Below are 462 nucleotides of genomic sequence, written 5' to 3'. Positions count from 1 at the left end.
AGAGGATGTACATTTTTTTTACAATCTCTCGGTGAAAAACTCGCAATACTCACCAAGATCGGGAGCGGTGGTGATAACAATTTTTGCCTTTAAACTGTGTTGCGTATTTTCTTTATCATCTTTGGTCCAATCCTTTTCAAGTGTGTTTTCAACAATGCTATTAAATTTGTGTGTAGGAACAAATGGACCTACATTCACAACCTTCCAAATACCACGATTCATCCCTTCTATTAAAAACTTCATTTTCTCTTTCTACAAACCATACCCTTCTCCATTAAAGAATGAGGGTTTGTTTAATGAACAAATTTAATCCATTTTTCTCCTGAGATGATTAGTCCTTAACATAAGTTAGGTTATGATACCACTTGTTGGACAAATGACTTCAAGCACGAGAGGGGGAGGGTGAATTGTGGTATTTAAAATTCACAATTACTTTTATACTTTTCTCGATTAAGATCATGT

This window comes from Vicia villosa, linkage group LG3 (assembly GCF_029867415.1).
Source record: "Vicia villosa cultivar HV-30 ecotype Madison, WI linkage group LG3, Vvil1.0, whole genome shotgun sequence".
In the NCBI taxonomy this organism is placed as follows: Eukaryota; Viridiplantae; Streptophyta; class Magnoliopsida; order Fabales; family Fabaceae; genus Vicia; species Vicia villosa.
Note: the sequence above shows the minus strand (reverse complement) of the source record.